Source organism: Gekko japonicus, unplaced genomic scaffold (assembly GCF_001447785.1).
Source record: "Gekko japonicus isolate JY-2015 unplaced genomic scaffold, Gekko_japonicus_V1.1 scaffold884, whole genome shotgun sequence".
Lineage (NCBI taxonomy): Eukaryota > Metazoa > Chordata > Lepidosauria > Squamata > Gekkonidae > Gekko > Gekko japonicus.
In genome coordinates, this window is record NW_015172029.1 from 169,690 (window position 1) to 175,970 (window position 6,281).

The following is a 6,281-nucleotide window of genomic DNA, read 5'->3' on the forward strand; positions in this document are numbered from 1 at the left end:
TCCCGATTTCCCCCCCCCCCCGTTCCATTCTTCCCCCCCCCGATTACACCCTCCCCCGTTGCATTCATTCCCCTCTCGATTACACCCTCCCCTGTTGCATTCATTCCCCTCTCGATTACACCCTCCCCCATTGCATTCATTCCCCTCTCGATTAACACCCTCCCCCGTTGCATTCATTCCCCTCTCGATTACACCCTCCCCCGTTGCATTCATTCCCCTCTCGATTACACCCTCCCCCGTTGCATTCACTCCCCTCTCGATTAACACCCTCCCCCGTTGCATTCACTCCCCTCTCGATTACACCCTCCCCCGTTGCATTAATTCCTCTCTCGATTACACCCTACCCCGTTGCATTCATTCCGCTCTCGATATGTCCTCACTTCAGGGAAGCCCGCCACAGAATCTGTGCGCTTAAGCATGCGTGCTGTGCGGTGTGCCTTCCCGTTTTAACACTCGGCTGCTGCAGACGGCCAGCTGGCATTGGGTGGGTGACTGCCGTGTTTCTGACATCGCCACCCCTTGAAGTGGGCTTTGCTTTACTGCTCGGGGTGTGTGTAGGTGCGAGGGGGGAGGGGGAGGGGGGAGCCAGGCAAGAGACTCATAGTTCAGTTTTTCCTAGACCCTGGGAAGATCTTGGGTACATACTTTGTTTTATTTATTTATTTATTTATTTAATGAATTTATATCCCGCCCTCCCTGCCTCGTCAGGCTCAGGGCGGCTTACAGAAAAGAAAAGAAAATATATATATGTATTTAAAACAGCGGAGTAGTTAAAACACAATAAATAGGTGAAATCACAGCATGCAATCACAGCCTTTAGGCAGAGGGTATCGAATCGGACTTGTCAGTCTGAGCGAGAGTAAGCCAAGCTTGTGCGTGCTCTGCCTTTTGAAATTGAAAGTAAGTCCCACAATCTATGGCATTGGTAAGCAGTGCTCCCTCTATGCTGTGGAGTCCTGGGGGCAAAAATTCCACTTTGTGAGCTACGGGCATTAAAGTTGTGAGCGAGCGACTTGGCTGCCGCATAAATTAGTCTGCTCTGGAGCCCTCCTTCCTGAGCTAAGACGAAAATGTGTGAGCCGGAGGCTAAAAAACTGTCAGCTAAATCGCACTAACTCAGCTTAGAGGGAGCACTGTTGGTAAGGTATGCACGTTGAAAACACATGGGGGGGAAATTACCTATTCTCTCTTTGCAGAAGGCATTCTGCTTCTGCAAGCCCTGGAAAGGACGAGAGGCTCCGTATGGCTCTGGAACTGTTAACCCGCAGCCACAGGAAGTCTTGTTCGGCCAGCCCCTGTGTCTTCTAGGATACTTCCCTCTACACCACAGGTTCCCATCCACTGTGACCCTCTAGGCCTTATGAAACCCCGACACAGGGTGGTGGGCGTTAACCCCAGAATGGCCGCCATGGGAGGTGGAGCCAACCACACGTTGCCAGGGACTGAGATCATACTTGACTCAGAGAGTAACTCTTCCACATTTCAAGCAGAAGCTTTGCTTAACAGGCTGCCTTTTAAAACGAACATATTATTTTAAAGTCATTTTCCTTGCTTACGAACAGCTTGCCGCCAGTCACAGAGTGAAGATCTTTGTCCTGTGGTGGCAGCTGCTGCTGAAGCATTCATTTTTTTTAAAAAAATTGGCACATCCAATCAGAGGCCCTGCTGGGCAAAAGTCCCATGCAGCCCTGCTCACTTTCTAGAAACACCAGGGGGGGGGGACCTTCAAGAATGGTGTCGGCGGGTGCCACGGTGCCCACGGGTGCCCTGTTGGGGCCCTCTGCTCTACACATTCAACTCATTTTCGCAGCCTGGAGGGCTAACAGCTTCATCCTTGCTTTTAAAATGCAATTTGAAATTCTGAGAGAGCTGAGTTTCTCTCCTCAGTTCCAGAATCTGCCCTTCCACAGAACTGAAGGATTGTGCACTGCTTTGCTTTGCCAATGAGGCCAGCATTCCCTCTAAGCTGAATTAGCTCACAGATTTTCATCTTAGCTCGGGAAGGATGGCTCCAGAACAAACTAATTGATGCAGCAGCCAAATCTTTGGCTCACAACTTTAGCTGACAAAGTAGCTCACAACTTTAGCTCACAAAGTAGAATTTCTGCTCACAAGACTGCACAGCTTAGAGGGAGTATTGGCCAGCACCTCTCACTCCTGGCCTTTTCCAGAGATAGACTGCTGCTCGGCACAAAAGAGAAACCTGACAGATATTTTTCTGTTGCGAGGAATAGCATTCACTTCCCAGGCTCCTGTTTGCATGCATGGGAGTGTGTGGTGGTGTGCAGTGCTTTGCATCATGGATTCCTCATCTCGCACCGACAAGTCTCGGGTCCCAAGATGCTCGGAAGAAAGGCAGGTTTATAAATATTCTAAATACATCAACGGTCTGTCTCCCCCACTCTGGATCTGTTCACAGTCACACGTAAAATGGGAACTGAATCACAGGACGAAGGTAAACACCAAGGTTGGAAAGTGGTTTCCAAACTGCGAGCATTGCTTTTGCGGTGGCTACTGAACTCACACAGTTTGCAAAAATATTTTGGTAGTAAGTTATACTGCCGGGTGTAAATATGCTTCCCTGAAGAAAGGAAGGGGCAAAGCGTGGTGTAGCTGAACTCTAGAGGTGTTCTTCTCTTCCCACAACCTTCTCTTCCCACAGCATTTCCTTCCTTCCTTCCTTCCTTCCTTCCTTCCTTCCTTCCTTCCTTCCTTCCTTCCTTTCTCTCTCCCCATCTATTTGTCTTCCTTCCTTCCTTATTTCCTTCCTTCCTTCCTTCCTTCCTTCCTTCTTTCTTTTCTTTTCTTTTCTTTTCTTTTCTTCCATATGTAAGACATCCTTTATAGGAGGTTTACCGTCTTCTTGTTTTGTTTTCCATTCATTCTTTCTTATCTTTGTTTTTCTCCCTCCTTCCCTCCCTTGTCCTGGCGTGACATCCAGTTCACAGATGGCAAGTACTGGATTTACTCTCCCCGCCTGCGCAGGCTCCGAGCCGCCTCATTTTCCTCTGGGAGCGTAAGTGAACTTAACTAGCAGAGAAGGCAGCTGAATAGCAGCTTCGAAATGCCCCGGAGGGGGAGATTGTTAGGGTTGCCAGCCTCCAGGTGGGGTCTGGAGATTTCCTGCTGTTACAGCTGATCTCCAGACGGTCGAGATCAGTTCCCCTGGAGAAAAATGGCTATTTTGGAAGGTGGACTCTGTGGCAGGGGGTGTCGAACTCATTTGTTATGAGGGCCGGATCTGACATAAATGAGAGCTTGTCGAGCCGGGCCACGTGTGTCATAAAATGTAGTGCCAGGCAGCGGAGATATAAACTTTATAAAGGACACAAACACAAAGGGTTTTTTTTTAACTTAAAATAAAAACATGCTTAAAACATTAGCTCTGTAAGCTGCAAACCTACTTTCGATGGATTGACATTCACCACAGAAATCTTATGCTCAGAGTTCTGAGCCTAGGACCCAGGTCAAAACATGAAATGGCTGAGTGATTAAGAGAGTCTGGCAAAGCAAGCTGTGATGCAGCAGCAGCAGCAGCAGAACTGGAAGCAGGAGATGGCCAGTTCCACGGGGGGCCTGATGGAAGCCCTTCGGGGGGCCTCATCCGGCCCCCAGGCCGCATGTTTGACACCCCTGCTCTATGGCATAGTACCTTGCTGAGGTCTCTCCCCTCCCCAAACCCCGCCCTCCTCAGGCTCCACCCTCCTCAGGCTCCAGGTACCCTTCTCAAATCTCCAGGTACTTCCCCAACTCGGAGCTGGCAACCTTAGGTGTAGTGCTGAACAAAATCCCATCTTGCCGAAAGACGGGTGCATCGTGGTCAGGTTTCGCATTAGCCACAAAGGAATTAATTCAGTATTTATTGTAGCCCATAACTGTCAGAACCCACAGCTAACAACGAAGTACACACATTTAGGAACGGCTATACTTTTATTGCAAAGCTATAGATGCAGTAACATAGGCACTGTTAAGAATGGCCACAGCCAGTAGAGTAACTATAGATGCAGTAACATAGGCACTGTCAGGGGTCATTTGGGGGGGGGACGCGGGGGGACGCCATCCCCCCGGGTGAGGTGCGGGAGGGCGGGTCCTGGAGCTCCCTGCTGGTGCCCGCTGGAGGTCGCCGCCGGCTGTGGGGAGGACACTTCCGGTGATGTCAGGGGGTGTGGCATATGCTAATGAGTTATGCTAATGAGTCCCCCTAGTTCTTTTTCTACGAAACGACCCCTGGGCACTGTTAAGAATGGCCACAGCCAGCAGAGCATAATAGGATATAGGGTATTCGTATGCACCCCCCCCCATGGCATTGGCCAAATAGCCAATTAGGCACCCTCCTGCGCGGGATAAGTCAGGCTACCGTTAGGTGGCTAAAGCTGAGAACTCGTAGTCTCTCATGGTACACAGGAGCTCTCCAGACAACACAACCTCCTGCACATCTGTAGAGATAAGCGTTTCAGCAAAGGCATAGCCACAGGGATAGGAATGCAGTAGCAATTAACAAGACAGAATGAACTCCCCAACCCCAATGGCGGCACAGCCGACAATAACAAGCACTCCTAAGAAATTACATTTCTCCCCACCTGTATCAACAGAATATTTAATTACAGAATTAAGCTGTAGTAGAAACCTAGAAAGCATATAAGAGCTGACATGGCCCGAATCTGTTAAAACGGTCACATTCAGTTGCGAAACTTGCTTACACGCGCTTGCAGTTTCCTGGGTAATGCAAACATGAAAATGGGACGTAGTGCGAAGGAGAAGGAGATGTTCCAGGGCTTGCTTATGAGAGGCAGGAAGTTCATTATCTCCTACCTGGTCCTTTTAACTGGAGCCAGTTTGGTGTAGTGGCTAGGAGCGCCGACTCTAATCCGGGAGAACTGGGTTTGATTCCCCAGTCCTCCATGTGCAGCTGCTGATGTGGCCTTGGGTCAGTCATAAGTTCTCTCAGAGCTGTTCTCTCATGGGCAGTTCTCAAAAAGAGCTCTCTCAGCCCCGCCTACCTCACAGGGTGCCTGTTGTGGGGAGGGGAAGGGAAAGGAGATCGTAAGCTGCTCTGAGACTCCTTCGGGTAGCGAAGGGCAGGGTATAAATCCAATCTCTTCTTTTAATGGGAATACGAACAAGATGCTTACAGGGCTTACGAAGCAGGAGGGGAGGGTAAAGGCTGACATGGCCTGAATCTGTTAAATGGTCACATTGTTAAATGGTCACCGTGGCCATGGATTGCTGAATGAATGTTTTTGACACCCCTTTGCTGCTGTTGGTCACAACCAACTTATGGCAGCCCTGCAGGGTTTTCAAGGCAAGAGACATTCAGACATTGAGGTGGTTTGCCATTGGCTGCCTCTGTGCAGCCACCCTGGACTTCCTCAGTGGTCTCCCATCCAAGTGCTAACCGGGGCCGACCCTGCTTAGCTTCTGAGACCTGACCAGATTGGGCTAGCCTGGGCGATTCAGGTCAAGCAGATGAGCCGAGGAGGTTTGCCCTTGCCCGCCCCTGCATAACGACCCTGGGCTACCTCAGCGGTCTCCCATCCAAGTACAAACCAGGGCCGACCCTGCTTAGCTTCCGAGACCTGACCCGATCGGGCTAGCCTGGGCCATCCACGTCAGGGCTCCAGTGATAACAGGGATTCCGATAATGCTTTGAATAATCCAAAAGGCTCTGTGTGTATTGCTAGCTTTGCAACAACCCTGTTAAGTATTATTATCCCTGTATCGGGGGTGGGGGTGGGGGCTGACGCAGTCCCCCTGGCTGGTGTATCGCAGACAAGAGATTTGGAGCGGAGGACTTTCCAGCTCATTGTTCAAGACTCTTAGCCACTGGACTCGGCTGTCTCTTCTCTTGCTTTGGTGCCGAGATTCATGTGTTCTCTTGCAAGAGTGGGGGGCAGAGTGAGCTTTGGGTAGGGTTTTTTTGGGCAAAGAATATCTGCATGTTTGGGGAGTGAATTTTTTTGTTGGTGGTGGTGCTGGGGGAGTTGGAACACACACATTCTCCCCCCCCCCCACGCACACCAGTGGATCAGAGTTCTGTTGCTTCCCTAGCAGCACCTGTAGATGCTTCAGTGCCAAGTTAGCAATAACCATAGAGCCTCCAGCTAGATTTCTAAAGTTAAGGATGTGTGTGTGAATATTAGCCATTCTCCCACTTTCAGCTCCTCAGCCTGCCTTTTCACATCCTGCCCTTCGGTTTCCTTGTGTCTCCGTAGTTTGACCGTCTGCTTCTTTAACTGCAAACTTCCACCAGTAACTTCTAGAGTGCTACGGAAGTAATAGAA

At 50.1% G+C, this 6,281-nt stretch overlaps 1 protein-coding gene across 1 annotated transcript in view; it reads left to right on the forward strand.

The window, feature by feature from the left end:
* The window catches only part of PIP5K1C (phosphatidylinositol-4-phosphate 5-kinase, type I, gamma), an 87,204-nt gene extending 84,229 nt beyond the window's left edge, over positions 1-2,975 (forward strand). Inside the window, exon 21 of the mRNA XM_015420587.1 lies at positions 2,942-2,975. The gene's annotated coding sequence lies outside the window, so the exon portion shown is untranslated. The remainder of the gene's footprint in view (positions 1-2,941) is intronic.
* The last annotated feature ends 3,306 nt before the right edge of the window (positions 2,976-6,281 follow it).